This window comes from Acomys minous (genome assembly GCF_964271855.1).
Source record: "Acomys minous genome assembly, chromosome: 15".
In the NCBI taxonomy this organism is placed as follows: Eukaryota; Metazoa; Chordata; class Mammalia; order Rodentia; family Muridae; genus Acomys; species Acomys minous.
The window spans coordinates 64,718,693-64,737,001 of NC_140497.1; the positions used below are offsets into that span (position 1 = coordinate 64,718,693).

Sequence of the window (18,309 nt, forward strand, 5' to 3'; positions counted from 1 at the left end):
GTTGTCTCAAACCTTCAAGTTAATTACATTCTTGGATGAATTACTGATAGTTTTGATAGTTTATTTGTTTGTTTTAACAATGCTGCTATTATAGCAGTAAGAGGTTTATTAAGAACATATTTAAAACAAAAGCAAAAGGAAATATATTCATATTTAGGTGGTACTCTCTTTTGCTCAGTAAGTCTGTTATCTCCCTTTCTCCTTTTAACCCATCTGAAAACACATTTGTTTGAATAACATGTTGAATTCTGTTTTTTATTAACTACCAATGAGATCAAGTGACCTCACACTGGAGCGTCTTGTGTGAATAGGTATCTAAAATTGATCTGCATAGTCAGGGTAAATTTGCCTTTTCTCCACACACTTCCACTCAGGGGGAGATGAGGACACTGAGGCTGACGCACTTCACTTCACACATATTTTTTGGTTACTCATTTCAGGCTGAGTCGCTTACACTAATTTCTGTGAGCTAACTTTGTAAATCTTTGGAGAATCTCCCGATTCCTCAAAACCTAATTGGACCTTTAAACAGGGCTCTACAGGCCATTGTCTCTGGATATTTGCCTAAAGATGATTGGAAAAAATTTTGTTCTTCCTCAGCAATCAAAAATTGGCCTTTCAGAATTTTGCAGAGGTAGAAAATAATGTTAATGATTGTGATAAATGCACAAAACTTTATTTTTTTTCTTTTTTTTTTGGGGCGGTGGCTGAGTATCCCAAATTGCAAAGATTCGCTGTTTATGTGGTTCTTACTTTTGTGTTTGCACTATGAATAGCACATTCATTATGCGGCTCCCTGACCTTCTCAAACCTCATGGGAGTTTAATCGTCTACTCATTGGAGGTAAGTAACTGGTGTTGTCTCTCCAGTGGTGAACATGATACTCATTTGCTGGGAAAAAACGACAGGAAAATCTTTGCACCAAAGATTTAATTCCAAGAGGGACTGTTGTCTCATTTCCAAATAGGCCAGGGAATATTTTGTGCTGTGGGTTCCCCGTGAGTATTCATTAAAGCTTCCTGACTGGGTTACAGGCTTGAGAGCCTACACAATGAGGAAGAGCCTAGTTTTTGATGGCAGGACAGTGTTTATGTGCTCAGTACAAGCATATGTGTGTGCACTTAGATCGAATATATACACCAGACCTTCCCAATCAATACCACTTGACTTACAGATTAGGTTATTTCTTAATATTACAGAATCATTTTTAAATTTATAATTAAGGCGTGGCTTGAATTTTATCTTTAAAGCTATAAATTCTTACATACCTTAGAGTTAAACCAGTTGTTTTCCAAGAGCTTTTGTAGATTTAAATTACTAAGAAAAGACTGAATACTTTTCTATTATTAAGGTTCTAATTCTATTTTTAACCTAGCATAATTCTGAATCTAAGTAATGTGTTTGCCAAGTGTAACATAAACCATTGAGAGATGTCATCAATATTAGTGGTTCTAGAAATTGGGAAATTTTTCTGCTATCAGCCCTTCCTGTCTCAACCACTGTTCAACCTCAAAGTATCCTTTCTTCCGAGCTGCAAGACATCACTTACATTCAGAACGAAGGCCCGGTAAGGAAATGTTGACTGCATAGTTTATCTTTCACTCCCATTTCTACAGGAGAGTCAGTCTGACCTTTGAGATTGGTGAAGATAGAATCTTAGATTCTGAATCCTCAAATATATGCCCTTAATGAGTGAGGTAGATACGGTGCTCCTGTCCCCAGATCCAAAGATTGACTTTTATAAACCAGAAGCCCACAGTTTTCTATCAATTATTCCATCTACTTAATGCTATTTGTCCATGTTTTAAATTTTGAATAAGAGAGAGAGGAAGAAAAGCTAGAAAGGTGGGGTAGAGGGGAGGAGAGACACAGAGACGCAGGGAAACACACACACACACACACACACACACACACACACACACACAGAGACAGAGAGACAGAGACAGAGAGACAGAGAGAGAGAGAGAGAGAGAGAGAGAGAGAGAGAGAGAGAAGAGAAAGACAGAGAGAGAGACAGAGACAGAGAGAGAGAGGGAGGGAGGGAGGGAGGGAGGGAGGGAGGGAGATGATAGGCATTCAGTTGTGAACCACTGCATTGTTCCCTGGTAATAGGTCCCACCCCTCGGGGATTTTCACTCACTCTGAACTGCAGAGTTGTACAAGTGTGAACATGCCTGGAAGCTATAATTATTCTTGGATTTTGACAAAAATCCCTTAGTAGTTAAGCAGCCACTACCATGCTTTTTAAGTTCATGAACAAATTTTTATGTCCTAAATCAACATCTGGTTGACAGGCATACAGAATTAACTTGATCTCCTGGTCACCCACACTTTGAACTCGTCACACCTGCCACTCTCCACCTGAAGAACTTTGCTATGAAGCTCTATGTGGTCTGAAATGTAAGATTTCACTGCCTCAGCTTTTTGAACGATGGGATTGTAGAATGTGCCATTGTGTCCGACAGAGCTATTCTCTTTGGCCAGCCAGCCACCCTTCATCCATTTAAATCCCTTCATTTATTTGTTCAGTTTATTAGCTTTTGTTTATTTGTTTGTTTAAAGCACTGTTCCTGCTCTTGATGCTTCAGCACTGCTGGTTTCCATTATCTTTAATTTCTTGACCTTCTTATTGCTTCTAATACTCTTGTATTTTTTTACTATGAAAGAACGGGATGCATGATAGATGGAAGGTAGCCTCAGTTACCCCAAAAATATAGTGACCCACACATTAAAGGATGAAGTTATGGGCTGTCGGAATGATACCAAATCCTGCTAATTTATTTGCCAATTGTAGAAGTCTCGATTGATATCCAGTTGTTTTTCATTCCTGTAAAATTCTTAATGTAGAGAGTTCTCTTATTAACAGACTCTGTCATGAAGTAGCTATTAGAATTAACAGTATTTACAGCCTAATATATTAGAGTTTCTGCAATGATCAAGCTTATTATTTAATTAATCATGTATATATGATTTCTGACAATGAAATCCCTGGGTTAGAAATCATATAAGAAAAAAAGAAGGCTGGGCGTGGTGGCACACGCCTTTAATCCCAGCATGTGGGAGGCAGAGGCAGGTGGATCATTGTGACTTTGAGACCAGCCTGGTCTACAAAGCGAGTCCAGGACAGCCAAGGCTACACAGAGATACCCTGTCTTGAAAAATCAAAAAAAAAAAAAGTTTTGTTGTTTTTCTTATCTTCTACCATTAGTTTCCTTCTTGCCTTTTGTCCTGTTGCAAGGCGGCACATCCTGGCAGTCATGGAGGTGTGAAAATACTTAACCTTGCAAGGAGGAAGCAAGGTAGGAAGAGGAAAGGTTCAGACCTTCCATATCACCGTTGAGCCTGTACCACCAGCCATAAACACAGTACCTGCCATAGCTCTATTCTCAAATTGCCTAGAATTCAGTAAATGGACTTTGGCAAATAGTGCACGTAAACCTCTAGCGCATCTGTTTGGTTTGATTTCAGTGTCCCTTAGTTCAGAGACAACATTGTCATAAGTGATCCTGTCAATTACCTTGTTGAAGCTAGGTGGAATTTATCTTCCTCATTTTTCTGTTGAATGTATCTGATAGGTTTGGAAAAGTTATACTTGCTGATAATATTTTTTAATTATTATTTTATATTCTCAGGAAGAGATGAAATAATTGTGTTTTTTAAAAATGAATGTCTATTAAACACATTTAGTTTTATATCAGCATTACTGTTATACAGAAGAATAGCAAAGGGGAAATTGCATGTTCTGATTGCATGCATGGTAGACATTTAACTTTTAACTTTAACTCGGGACTATCACTCATTATCCCAATGTTATGCATTTCCTAGTACTTGGTTTGAATTAACCTGTGGTTCATGGACACGAGACAGCACAGAGCAAGCTGGGAATTCTTTCCTAGTTAGTAAGTTGTTAGAGAAGTTTCAAAGACCCTTCTGTTGGCAATTTGAGGATTTTGCCACTCTTGCTTTTTGCCTGTTGAAAATGCAGTTGTCTCAGTCATCCATATGCATTCTTTGTGGTCTTCCTCAGTCTTTTAGTACCTTCATGGATTAACTGTTATTGTTGTATCTATTTTGTAAGTCAGTTAGTCAGACATGGCCCTTAGAATACTGTCCGGTGGATAGAAGTATTTTTTCTGCTTTCCGCTTACTTACTAACCTTGTTGTTGTTCAAGTGGTCGTTGTCTTCACATGAGACAGTATAACCATTTCATTTTAATATTTTAGCTGCCTTTAGATTTTTAAAAATAAATTATTTTTATGATCATCGGTGTTTCAGCTGCATGTATATCTGTGTGAGGGTGTCAGATTCCCTGGAACTGGAACTGCAGACAACTGTGAATTGCCATGTGGGCACTGGGAATTAAACCCTGGTTCTCTCTCTCTAAAAGAGCAGCCAGTGCTCTTTATCCTGAGCCTTCTACCCAGCCTTTCAGCTGTGTTTTTGTGCTTTGCACAGTCTTAAGCTGATAAATCATTACTCTCAAAATGTGTGCATCTTTTATATTATTAGTAAGCTTGACTATTGCTTTAAATTATTATGTTGTTAGTAGAAATCCAAAACTGAATGCATTTTCAGAAACTATAAGAATTTTCTCTTTTTGCAGTAGAACTAAAATTGTTATCTTTTATTTTTTCTTGCACATTAGCCAATAAAAGTGTTTGATATTTTAAGAATGTTACTTATATTTTCAAGATAAAATTTCAAGGATTGGCCTTTTATTTGTTTTGTATCAAATCTTATGTATTAGTAAATAACAAATTAGATGGAAAGCACCATTTTGCTTTATTGTATTTATTTTTTATTTTGTTTTTTGAGATAGGGTTTATCTCTGTAGCAGCTCTGGTTTTCCTGGGACTTTCTCTGTAGACGAGGCTGACCTCAAACTCACAGAGATCCACATGTCTCTGCCTCCCAAATGCTGGATTAACTGGATTACTAATTATAGAATTTATAAATTTTGAGGAAGACTGGGGATTTCAAGGATTAAAATCACATTAAATATGAAAAGCCAAGCCAGGTATGGTGGTGGATAACCATTAATCCCAGCGCTCAGGGAGGCAGTGGCAGATTTTGGAGGACAGCCTGGTCTACAATGTAAGTCCAGAACAGCCGTGGCTATACAGAGAAACCCTGTCTTGAAAAACAAACAAAAAACCAAAGAGCAAAGCCAGATCAGTAGAACGGTATGCAGTGTGTAGTCTCATATTTATGGATAAAGAGTTTCAATTTATAAAATCAAATGCAATGTTACTATTCCAAAGGTTCCAAGATTATGATCCCCACAGTTCTTGTGCTTGAGGTCTCTTCTGCATAACACACACACACACACACACACACACACACACACACACACACACACACACACTTTAGCATTAATCAGCACATGAAAATTTTATAGTGCTATATTTTCTAGCTGAGCAAAATAGTGTCCTGAAAAATCTTAATGTATATTCTGTAAAACCAACAACAAATTTTCCTGATAGGTCTTAGAAGCACGTTCATTGTCAAATACTTTCATAGTTTTTTTTCCCCTTTCCAATATCTTGAATTCCTGAGGATTGAGATGTGGTATTTTTATTAAATCCATATTCCAAAGTGGATCAGGGACACATTTTCCCTTCTGTGAGTAATATCCTTGTGGTTCATAATAGATCATAATGTCAAGAAACTGATCTTATTCCAACACTTAAATCTATGGCAAAAGTCCTGTTGCTTCCCCTTTGGGGTAGAAGAAAGAAGATGCTTTAAAACAATAGTTTGAGGATTCGTGATTTTTAACTAGTGCTGTGTTTCATTGTGTGTTACAAATCATCTTTTGATAGTAAGTGTATGTTGTGTGGACAGATGAGCCTATTAAATTCATGAAAGAAGAATCTATTTCAAAATTATTAGGATTGTCTAGACATATTAAACAGGGTAGTATAAAAAGAGTATGTTATGGATGGTACTGTGTGTGGGGAAAAAAGACAAGTATTGAAATTTAATTTTCCCAAAATTTCACTATGTCTTTTAACCTTGTAGTAAACTTCAATCAAAACATGATAACTTCATTACATTATCACCGCTTTATAGGAACTGAAGTGTTTCATCCAAAGTATTTTCCAAATGTTTGTAACATAGCTTGATTAACCTTGTTATCTTATTAATATGGCTAATTACATATGTCCTGTCAGTTGGGTTTATCTCAAAACTGATTCATGCCATATATATTCCAAGAACATCCTCTACCAGTATCCTCTTAGTGTCATAATATCATTTAAGAAGTATAAATTAATGCCACGATAGTGTTGAAGAAATCATTACTACTCAGAATTGGTTCCAAACAAACTGAACACAGCACGTTTTCCCTCTGGCTGGAGTTTTGCCTCATCTCCACAATGTTTGTGTAGCTTGAAGGCTCATGGAACTGTGAGACAGTTTCGAGTTAAACTGTGACGTTGCCAGAAAAAAAAATGCCGTACTGAAACGAGGAAGTCAAGGATGTTTGCTTTACATCCTTCACTAAGACCTGCACATTGTTTCCTTTGAGCTTGTTCATATGCTAAAATGCTACATTTGGTTGGAAATTCTATTATCCCATGAAACAAATCAAGGTAGACTCAGGTAGGCTTCCTAGACACAACCGTGTGACATATTAGATTTCCCTTTTCTACAGTTTCAAAAATCATTACTTCTTGACTCAATTTAGAAGACATTTGAATCAGCATTTGATATCTAAGACTACAGTAGAGGCTTCAGAGACTTGCAAAGAAGTATGCAAAATGGAATCTCAAATTTTACTTGTATCTATGTGACATTTATGATTCTATCAGAATATGTGATAAACATACCATATACATTACCATATATGGTGACAAGCAGCAGAGAGCAGTATGTTTTAGATAGTTTAAGATGGATTGTGGAATTAAAAAAAAAACCACTAAAGGTACAAAAGGATTGCAGAGTATCAGAAGCCTAGTGATTTGATCCTTTTATATGAGTGAGGGACAGAACAGATACAGGCTAAAATGAACTGGGAATACTTTGCTGTCTTCCTGTATTAAAACATTTAATCAGGACATTGTAAAATGTAGAAGACTGTGCAAATCATTCCTTTCTTTTTCAATGGGAATTCCTTGATTCACGTGTTCATAAGTAAGTAACAACATATTGAGACTAAAGAGTATAATTTCTGTTAGAGAGAGTGTGCCAGAGTCTGACAGTACGTAGTGTGGCATTGAACATTACTTTGGAAGCTCTGTGTCATTCTGACTTTGGAAAAGATATTTAATGTTACTTTATTTTCATATCCATATATCTGAACATCAGGCTGGTTATACAAAGTTTAAATAAATTGCACTAAAAGTGCATGGCAGAATGACTTGGCTAGCATATACTACGGAACATACAAATTTGACTAACTTTAATTTGTAGATCTGTTTAGGAGTTTCTTAATATTAAACAATTAAACTATATCTTTACTCATATTTAAGAGAAGAGTATATAAAGCTATTGAGCTACAAAGGTGGTTTAAGGACTCAAACTACTGATATTTTGAAGTTGGTTGAGTGTATATACTGTGGTCCCAAAGAAAAGGTGAATAATTAAATAATAATGACCATCCATATCACGTAACAAATTGTTACAGTGCTAAGATATCTAAGCCTACCAGAGAAGGAAAAGATAACATATCTTTTCAGCAGAATTAATATTTATAATGAGTTCTGAAAGGCAGTATCGTTTGTCATACAAAGAATAAAAACAAAGTATTTGAGGCAAAGGGAACACATGTGAAGATCCACAGCTTAGGATACTGTTCTTTCAAACAGCTGAGTTCTGCCAGTCCAGACATCAGACATCAAGTGCTGCCAGAGATGTTAGGGAAAGATGACACTACACTGATAAGACAGATCAGAGAAGGGCTTGGTATGGCATATTTAGAAGTTTGACTTTCAGCCTCATCCTATGTTGAGAGAGGTCCTCTGGAGTCAAGACTTAACTATCAAGGTTGGATTTAATATACAACAGCTAAAGTCATTTTTAAATAAGTGTCACACCATGTGGTGTGACTGGTAGCCTTCAACTACAGCATTATATTTTTCTCTCTAATACATTATGCAAATATACTACATCTATATCTGGTTTATATATCTTAATGTATTTTGTGTGAAATCCAGTATGCTCACTGTCTGAATTTCTTTACTAGAAATCTGTTTCTCAGCAAATGCTACTTTTATCTCATGTATGTTTTAGTTTTATCAGGAACAAGTACTAACCTCACTACCATATTATTCTCTAGCCTAGTCATTTTTTTTTAAAGTGGGCGACATCTACTTTTACATTCTCTGAACGATGCATTAGTCATCACCCTTGGTAGGTCTTATGCTAAACTGAGCCTGTGTGGGATGGCAGCCAGAACTTTCTGGATTCTTACCATCATCTTCCCTATTCTGGGCTCTGATGTGTACATAGACACACATATTCTGTACTGTTCAGTGGTAGGAGAATTTACCGTTAGTAGAGAAAATAGGGTTGAAGACTTTAACTTCCTCCATCTAGTTTCATTTTAAATTGCATATTTCTACCATTTCATCTAAGAATCAAAAACTCTTGTCTTTTCTGACTTTGAATAATTTTTGTCTTTTGATAGGTTTATAGCTTTTATTGAAAAATTTTTTTAAAAGCTACTGAAAATCAATCATGAGAAATGCCTTTAAAATATCTCTGATCTAACCAGGAGCATATCATCTTTGTGGGGGGAATTTTAGAAACTAATGTACAGGTGTATTAGAAATTTTATATACTTAGATGAGTTTAGACTCTAGGAACAAATATGAAAACCATAATTTTGTTGTTTAAAAATACTTGTATACAATCTTGGTAAATTTAGTCATTAAAGAGAGGTTGCAAAATTAAGTTACACAAATGTGAAATTATGAAAAAAATTCTTCTATTTGTTTTCTACTGTATGTTTCCTACTACATTTTTGTGGCAAATGGAAAAATTAAAGCAAATTGTAGATTATGTAAAATATTTAATAAAAATTGAGCATTGTTATAAAGATGCTATCTAATTTACTCAGCTAAACTTTTTAAGCAATGTTTTAATTTACTTTAGGATTCAAAATCTTGGGCTGCTATCACACTTGAGAAACCTAATGGTTGGGACTTACTCCTCTTAATAACTGTAATTGGGTATCAGTTATAGCATAGTTATCTCTAATAGAGCAGACTGGGGAAAACGTTTTAAAACAACTAAGCCCAGTATAGTAGGAAAATTATCCATGCTTCTAAATCTTATTCATTTGAGTGGCATTGTCCACACTGTGGTTTCAACCAAAGAGCTATACTTAAGTGATGCATGTTGTATCCTGAGACCACCTGTCCCCTGCCTGTTTGATTATGACATTTAGCCATTTCACATTTGATACAGGAAAATTTGTGGACATCCACTCTCCAAATGAACTGCAAGTGTTTCCGGGATGACATAAGTAGATATATAAGTACTTAAATGGCCAGAAGCACACTCAACATAAAGAAGTGACCAGACGTCAGCAGTGTGTGCTGGTTTTATTGCTGTTGGGTAGAATATAAATTGAAATAAAATACCAGTTTTGTGTAGATTGTCCTGTTTCTTTCACGTTAGGTATTTAATTGTGATAGTTTCTAAATAAATAAACTCCATTTTTAGTAGTTTGTTCACATACATACATCTTTGTGTGGGGTCTTTGTGCCAGGAAAAACTAGATTTTCAGGAAAAATTCACAGTAGTCACGCATGCACTTAATGTGCCAGTATTAAGAACGAAACTGCTCCAAAAATAATTGTGGTTGGTTTCTACCTTTGATTTTATTCAGCCTAATAACAAGTATTGCTCTGTAGATAATTGTTGATGGTTGCAGACTCTGCTTTCATTCAATTAAGCTGGTAACCTTTTCAAGAAACTGCCTGGGAGAAAGCCAAGAATTCCAGTCAACTGATTTTTTTTTCAGGGAGCTGAACTGAAATCATCTTAGCCTAGAAAACGTTCCATGTAGGCCACAGCTGCGTTAATTAACCTTTTATTAAACTACTGTCCCTACAGTCAGAATCACAGATAGCCAAATGTAGTAAAGAACCAAAACCCAGATTTAGATTTTGTTCGAAGTAATTACACACTTGGAAAGATGTAATAGAAAAAAAAAAGGCCTGTGAGACACATGAACTCTGAAGGATGCTGTGTGCACCTACCATCAACCATCTCCTCCTCTTGTTTTCCTTTCTACAGCTGTTTCCATGTGTATACAATAAACTTAAATCCAGCATGGAGTACATAAAGTTTTGCTTTCTGTGTCGAGTGGTTAATCCATGAGGGCAGCTCTTGTGCATGGAGAGCATTAGGAAATGTGGTCAAATTCACTGTTTCTTAATAAAACGGAGAGTTGTCATCTCCAGTTGTGTACTTGACCCATGGTGAACAGTGCAAGTACCAAAATTCTGTTGTTTATCTTTTGCATTCTTTAGAATGTGGAAGAAGAGAAAGGGACTCGCTGTGTTCCAAGTATAGGGAATGCCTTGGAACAATATGTGACTGTATGAAAAGCCTCTGGAGTGTTCATGGTGGTAGATTTGGCTAATTATGCAGTTAGTAAAGGCATCTTGCCTTTCGTGGCTATAGGCAGGCATCTGTACAACCATAACTTTTACTGCAGACAAATGGCGAGAAAGGATTGGAATAGCAGGATCTTCATGTCTTACTGTGGAAAGTTTGAGAGACGTCTTAAAGGCTCGAAACATACTCATTTGGGAGATAGGAACATGGCTCAGTTCTAGTGTGTTTGTCTGGCACACATGAAGTCGTGTCATTGATCCACAGAACTATAAAAAGAACAAACAAGGAAACAAACTCATTCGTCTCAAGTACTGCTAGCCACTCTGTGCTTTCAAAGAATTCTTGAATTGGCATTTATTATTTGTGTCCACTTGATTAATATTTTTGAGTTGCTGAGAAATTAGAATCTGCTAAGGAAAAGCTTGCTGAAAACTAGTAATGAGTACTGGATTTTGATCAGAGAAAACTTCATTTTCTGTTGATGACTTTTATCATCTTATGCACAATTCAGACCATTGCCCACTTGGTTTTATTCAAGGACTTTTCTCCTGCACTGTGGCAGGATTTCATAACCCGGTGCTTGTTCCGGCCTTTTTTTTTCTGTATTTTTTAACTCCATGCTATAATAACAGGAGTTACTTTTTATCTCTTCTGTGCAATTAAGTAGTAGTAGTTAAGTACATGGGGCTTTGAACTCCAGGAGAAGAATGCAGTGGGTTTATTTTCTGTTGTAAACAACCTCTAATCTCCATGGGCAAAATGCTGTATATAATAAAAGATTAGAGTCTAAAGTCTTAAGTAGTTTTCTTGGAGTATTAAAAAAGAGATAACTGGCTAACACATGCTAGTTTTTGAATTTATGGCCTTGTAAAATGAAGAATAACAGAAAGCGCTGAACTGAGCTTTTTTTTTTCTTTTCTTGATAAAAGCATTACAACATATTGTGGAGGTCAGTTACTTCCAGAAAGTGGGAGACCCTGGCACAAAGAGTAAGATAATGTGAAGAATTAGTTTCAATTGATGACTTTTTGAACTTAGATCCAATTTAAACATTAAAACTTACAGATGTTAAAATTTGCATTTTGGAATATGTTTCTCCCTTCAACCTTGCAAAATGCATATGTCAATATGCATTGATATGTTAGAAAATTTCCCGTGGTAATAGAAATTTAATATGAAATCATAATACGTTAACTTTTAAATTTTAATTAAAGTCTTTACATATCTCTAGAATTTTTATTTGTGCAGATTCAACTTGAAAACAAACTCTACAGTAAACTTTTTCCACTTTCAATAATGAATCTATCATGATTGTAACATGATTCTCCATTCTTGGAGACTCTCTGGCCCTCTTGCTTCCTCTAGCCCATATTACACAGTCGAGGTTTGCTTTAAGAATTTTCTGAACTTGGATTTGGATCTTCATTTTATGGTCTTCTTGACTTTGGGATTCCTTTAGCTAGAGCCTGATCACCCATGCTTTTCTAAGATTTACTAATATATTAGTTTTTAGAATGCTGAGGCTGGAGAAATGGCTCGGGGTTAACAGCACGTGTTGCTCTCGGAGAGGACCTGAGTTCTCATCCCAGCACCCACATGATGGCTCATGGCCATCCATAACTCCAGTTCTAGGGGGTCTGATGCCTTACATCCTTCATAGAAGTGCAGTACACAGAAGCACTCACATTCCTCCTGAGGACAATGTTGCTTGTGCCAGGTCTGATCATCTGAGTTTGTCCCTGGGACCAATATGATGGAAGGACAGAACTGGCTCCTGAAAGTTGGTTTCTGTCCTCTGTATGCACGGCATGGCATGTGGGTACCTCCCTAGTAAACAAACAAACAAACAAACAAACACTTTACGATAGAGAGACTCAAATAAATTCTATAAATGAAATAATTTATAGCCCTAGGTGGAAAATTAAACTTAACTCTCCAGGAATGTATTATTAATAACCTCTCCTATAAACTATTTCAGTGTATAGTAAATTCCTAGACAGTGTTATATATGTCACACCTCAGCATTTAATTTCTTTTCCTAAGGAAGGTCAAAGACACAGTATTGCAGGAGTGAAAAAGTCTCATTTTCTGGCATGTGTATCTTTAGAGTCATTGACAAATGTACTTGCCACACCCATGCACCTTCAGGTGCTGAGGAACTGGCAGAATTTCAGGAACCTCTCTCTCCTTCTCACTTCTGCATTTTATTGGGGAGTTGGGTTTTCTTGGATTTGGTTCATTTGGAACATATACTAATTTTCTCATCTCTTTTGATTTGAGTTAACTCAAACGCTGCCATTGGTATAACAGCGTAGGATGCTATGTCCTGGGTCAGCAAGGATGCTGACGTTTTCCTAATACCAGAGTCAGAAATACGAAAGGAATGCCTCTTGATGTCTGTTTCCCTCTGCTTGGGTACCAGGTATAAAAACTAGCAAGCATCTCCATCAAAAAGCACAACAGCAGCTTTCTCTAGGTTGAAATTTCCATATGTGTGTGTGTGTGTGTGTGTGTGTGTGCGCGCGTGCTCGCACGCGCACAGAATACAGCACTTCCTCTCAGAAATGTCCCCTCTTGTCTTGCTAATTTATGTAGCCAAATAAATGTTTTCCTGTCTTCCCTTTTGCCTAGGGCCTGATAAAGTTTAAGAATATTTTGGCCCTGAGCTATTAATCTGACATTTTAAGAGAAGTTATTAACCTATCTTAATTTCTTCTGTTAATGTTGTATGTAAATTTTATTTAATATCTACTTGCTGGCATTACTTCATTGCCTTTAAACAGTGGGAAAATAAATGATCAAATTTGAGAGGAAGATACAAACTACTTTGTTTTCAGCTAGTAAGTCTTATGTTGAGAGTGTTTCTGAAAATGGGTAATTTTGTTCATTCATTCATTGTTTGCCCTTTAAACTTAGAGCTTAAAGGAGAGAACGGAAAGTGATAGTGTATCCACTCTTCCTTCAGCGTTCAGACAGTATCTTGTTCAATTAAAAATTCTTGTTAGGTCAGACATAATGGATTCTTGTTGTTACTTTAGTATTTATTCAATGAAAGAGATCGATACTCTTGTCCTCAAGGGAGCTGCAATGATAAGAGACTGTGCAGTAAGTCTCTCTGTTCATTTCAAACCTCGGGCTGGCAGCTGGTGAGTCTCTGCTGCATATGTAATTCAGAGCATATTGGAGATTCAGGCCTTCTTTTCTCGTCTGTAGCAGCACACATGCCTTCGTGGTAGCATTTTGCTTTCTCCTTCCTGTTTTCTTGCATACACCTTTATATTTTCTTACTTTTAAAAAGAAATTCTGTTTAAAAGAGACAGAATAATCTGATTCCTGTGTTGTGACATTTGTCCAGCATGCAATTGAACCTACTTGTTTCAGGGTTGAGTAAGTCAAGTCTTATCGTGGAACTTTGCAGAGGGCCAGTACCAGATAGGTAGAGAAATGATCATTCTTCATTATCGTCTGTGCCAAGTTTTAAATGAGTCTGTGTTTAAATTTAATGAAACTGATTTGTGATTTTTTTCTGAAGCACAGCATTGAATGAAGCCATAATAAAATCTACTTTGCTTTGCCGCCTCAGATATTTTCCAAATATGGCCTAATGCTTGATTCAAGTAATAGTGTCATTTGCAGAACAAGCTGTCAGATTCAACTAGCTTTAGATTTAGTTAGAGCTATTTTTTAAAAATTAAACCAAGATGCAGGTTCCTGCCTCCCTTCCAGAAAAACCTTGCCTGAACCATCACATTGAACCTCAAAGATGATTTATGAACTTGCCACTTTAATTCATCTGGATAAAAGGTTCAAATCAGACGTTAAATTTGAAAGGTGACATTAACCTTTATAAATCATTTAATTTTCTCTCTTGTTATTCAGATGAAGAATCTGAGACAAAGAAAAATTTAGTGGCATGTCCAAAGTCACATATCCAACTGATGCTAGAAAACCCTGTTCTTCCAACTTCTTCCAGTTTTCCTTTCAAAGTGCCATGTCCGAGAGAGAGTGTTCTGTAAATAAAAAGTAGTCACTGTTTTAAATTTATTTACATAAGCAGATTCATTTTCAGGTCCTAGTTTACTTAGGCATTACGGTAAGACAAATAACTTAGAACTGTGTAATTTGCTTTTTTTTTAAAAATCACTTTAAAGGTTATAATATGTAAATGTCAAATGTTAGGTCCAGAAGTAAGAGTTACAACTCTCAAGGCTAAATTTAGGACTGTACCCTCATGAGTGAAAGGAACCTGTCTACTTTTGTGTTTTGTGTGAAAGAAAAATTTTACAGGTTCAAATACAGGATATGGTTGCTGGAATAATTACATTCTATAGGAGCTAAGGCTTTTTTTTCTTTTTTGGGAATACTACACAAATATTGTCAACACAAATAATAGCTTTTGTACTGCCTTACAGTTACTACAGTTTTTTTGAAATCAGATATTCCTACAGGCACACAAAGATCTACCTGTACTAGGAGCAGTGTGAGTATGGCACTTCAGACTACATTAGTGGGAAGGGTGCAAGATGCGGAAGTAATTGCAGTTGTTGTCAGGAAATTAATACCACCGAGAGTGTGCTTATGCTATCGCTGCCAGAGGCCGCCCAGGTAAAAATGCGATGAACTAATGGAACATGTCTTAAACACCTGCCTCTTGTGGAAGCTGCTACAGGAAGTGAGCAGGCATTCCCTTAGGAGCAGGAGCCCCGTGCTTACCTCGCCTCAAGGATCCGATTTTCCTTTTATGAGTTTCTTCATCCTTTCTGTCATTGTCTTTGGTCCTGTCCAGGGGGCAAGGCCTGGAGCTCAGTGGTAGAGGTATTGTCTAGCCCCTGTGATACCATAGGTTCAGTCAACAGTTCTGGAAAACAACAACAACAACAACAACCAAAAACAGCCCCAATAATCATACTAATACTTAGTATTTTTTGGAAAACATGACCAATATCTAGCTTACAAGTTTTGCACATCAGGCATTTATAAAATGATACATTCTGTGGCACACATGTTCTTTACAAAGCCGACTTTATTGTACACTAAGGAAGAGAATAGTAAGTTCACTAATGGTGGTTCCTGCATGATTTTTTATATCGTTAAAAACAGGTTTTAGAATTATTTTTAGATATCTCATTACATCTGAAGTAGTAAAAACAGAACTCAAATTCAGATCTTCAGAGTTCTGGTCAGAATAGAAAGACAAATGGCTGTGACCAAGGAGCTAAAATATGATTGTGAAATTTACACAAACTCTATAGACACTTCCACTCTTCACAATCCTAAGGCATTGCTTTTCCAGGGTTGATGGAAATTAGTGTTACCACATTTGTAAAAATGTTGATATTTAATTTTTTAATTTAAAAATATTGGTATTAAAAATGGTACTAGCTGTGTAACTACTGAGGGCACTTTTAATGAAAAATAAGAGTGCTATGATTCCTCAGTTTATAGTTTTTAAAGTAACTGAAGAAATCTATAAAATAAAATCTATCCTGTGGTATATCCATGGGAATTAGTTCTTTATAAGACCTGATGCTGTGGCCTTTACCAATAACCATACATTTTACCAACAGAGGTTGGAATGGATAGTGGAACAGTTCTCTTTGGAAGTCTTGAGCTAAGGTCTCTGGCATCCCAGAGATTGTTAACCTGAGGCAAAGTACACACTACTTTCCTGGGGTGTGTGGCGCGTGTGTGTGTGTGTGTGTGTGTGTGTGTGTGTGTGTGTGTGTGTGTGTTGTGTCTTGACTGTCCCAGTATTAATATGTAAATGACCTTTCTCAGAACTGGTATGGAGAACTGTAATTCATCATTGGAAGAGGTGGATTTTTGTTTTGTTTTGTTTTTTTCTATATATCATGAAACACCTTAGTGCTCTCTAGGTAGAATGGTGAAGACATTTGTATTTATGAAGGTCGGTGTCATCAGAGACTTAAAACTTCCAGTGTTACAGTCTTGCTGTGCATCTATGTGATGGGTTAAGGAAAAGCAGCAACAGTAGAACTTTACAAACAAACTCAATTTGAGTTGCAAGTGGAACGCACTGCTTGTTAGTAGTTTGATACATGTTGAGTCAGTTCACAGTTCCGTGAGAGTGACAGCTGCTGGGAGAAAAAAAAATTAGAATTGTGAATGGAGTGAGACTGTGTATGCCAAGCACACACCAGGGCAGGTGCCATACTCTGCAGTACTTTATCAACATAAATCTGATTGGTGGCTTTTTTTTTCCTTTTTCTTCCTTTTGTTTGTTTTAAGAAAGAAAAAGCATGACATTGGGTGGGTAGTGAGGGAAGGATCTAGAAGGAGTTGGGCATAAGAAAGATTATGATAAAATATATTGTATGAATTGTTCAAAGAATATGAATATGAATATATATATATATATATATGTGTATATATATATACACACACGCACACACACACACACACACACACACACATTTGGAAATTATTCCAAATTCTTGATTTCTTATAAATTTTGAGAATGTTGCAGGACACTAAAATATTTTGTGTCACCAACAATGCTAAAGAACTCATATTAAAGCAGTGCTTCCAAAGCTTTATATTTTAAGGTAGTGTTTATGATTCTGAGTTAAAATTTTAATGCATCTATATTTGGAATTTAATACAAAACTGACATTTTTAATGAGAAAATTCGTATGGTCAGGTGTTGTAAGTTGAAAAGGAAGTGAATCAATATCTCACATTTGAAGAGAAATAAAACTTGTAAGCTAAATTTGCACCATTTATAACACAAATCCTTGGGCCTTTGTGAGCCCTACAGTCTATATAAAAAATTGCATGACTGGCTTTAATGTCTGAGCATCATTTCAAGTGAAAAAATGCAGTTGTGGCTTTTATTAAGAAGTAATGCCTTATTTTAACATTTCCACTGACAGGGTGGGATTTACATTTCTCTGACCTCTACAGAGATTCTTCATTTTGAGGTTAACACAAGCTAACAAACTTTTGTTGTTGCACTGGCAGGTGTTACATTTACAATTGAAAGCTAGGCCTTGAATAACTGACTATTATAGTGTTTGTTGGTCTCAGGACAGAAATGATGTAGTGCACAGCTTGAGAGACTGCAGCGCATGTTGGCTGGAACGTCTTGGCGTTGAGAATGGCTTGGACATCAGGAACCTGAGGTGACTGGTTACGAGAGGGACTTGCTCGCTGAAAAGTGGAGAGCGTCTGTGTCAAGCTGCTTGATTATAACCCATAAGTCCTGCTAGACCCTTGTCTAAAACTTCCCATAGTCCCCCCCCCCTCCCCCGGCAAACATGGATACCTTGAGAAGAAAACATGTTAACCTACAAGGGAAATTTCACCTTGAACATTTCATTCACATTCACCTTCAATTACTTTGATGTTTTCCCGAAAAGTCTTCTTAATTTAATGTAAATTTAACTTAGTACACAGGATTGTGCCCTATTACAGTGTGCAGGTTTTTGCGATGCGTATATCATGTCTAGGTAATAAACTGAGCATACATGAAATCTGCTTAAAACACTGGACAATTCTCTGGAGTGACACAGGGCATGGTAACGTGTATTAGGGATACAGTTCCTGGATTTTCCAGGGTCTCACTTACTGTGATGACTTTGGGTACCTCATTTACACAGTCTTCGGCATCTCTTTCCTCATCTGTAAGAATGTAGCCCTCTGGAGGGTTATTGTAGAGATGGAATATACAGAAAAATTCATTCTGTAGTTTCAGCCTAAGTGCTAGCACTTTTATTTTC

The 18,309-nt window shown here is 36.5% G+C and overlaps 1 protein-coding gene across 25 annotated transcripts in view; it reads left to right on the forward strand.

Moving 5' to 3' along the window:
• Positions 1 to 18,309, forward strand: part of ADGRL3 (adhesion G protein-coupled receptor L3) — a 737,803-nt gene that overhangs the window by 53,483 nt on the left and 666,011 nt on the right. Inside the window, exon 1 of one of the 25 annotated variants that reach the window (XM_084758705.1) lies at positions 2,100 to 2,400. The exons of the other annotated variants lie outside the window; for them this stretch is intronic. The gene's annotated coding sequence lies outside the window, so the exon portion shown is untranslated. Of the gene's footprint in view, positions 1 to 2,099; positions 2,401 to 18,309 lie in introns of those variants that run through there. 25 annotated transcript variants of the gene reach the window in all.